This window comes from Myotis davidii, unplaced genomic scaffold (genome assembly GCF_000327345.1).
Source record: "Myotis davidii unplaced genomic scaffold, ASM32734v1 scaffold142, whole genome shotgun sequence".
Lineage (NCBI taxonomy): Eukaryota > Metazoa > Chordata > Mammalia > Chiroptera > Vespertilionidae > Myotis > Myotis davidii.
The window spans coordinates 1,406,016-1,406,561 of NW_006294400.1; positions in this window are offsets into that span (position 1 = coordinate 1,406,016).

The window sequence follows — 546 nt, forward strand, 5'->3', positions numbered from 1 at the left end:
GCTGTGCGGTGGTGGAGGGAGAGTATATTGGAGTGGGGCTGGAGAGTGGGCAGAAGGGCTGGGACCACGGGGACGGTGAAGGCTTTAAGCAAGAGAGTGACATCACCCAATTTTATGCTTTCAAACATCTCGCTGGCAGCTGTGTTCCTCTCATTCACCACTAAACCCCGGGGCCTAGCACGGCTCCTGGCCCATAACGTGTGCTAAAACACATGTGTTGGATAACGGCATGCCCCAGACTCCGTGTGTGACCCCGAGTGCTGGTGGGCATTCTCCCTAGACCTTGGTTTCCTCACCCGAAAGACGAGTCGATGGGAATTTCACGCCCGAGTGGGTAGGGGGACTGTATCTAGCTCACCCCCCTCCGCAAGCGGCGCCCGAGTCCTCCACCCCTGGGGAGAAGCGGGGTGTCCTCCCTCCCAGGGACCCTGACACCGCGTCGCGGCCCCACCCGCCCTGCACCGTTCGCCGAAAGATGCTGCAGCTCCGGGGGCGGGACCAGCAGGCGACTGCCGGAGACTCCAGCTCCGATTGGGTGCCGCCGTG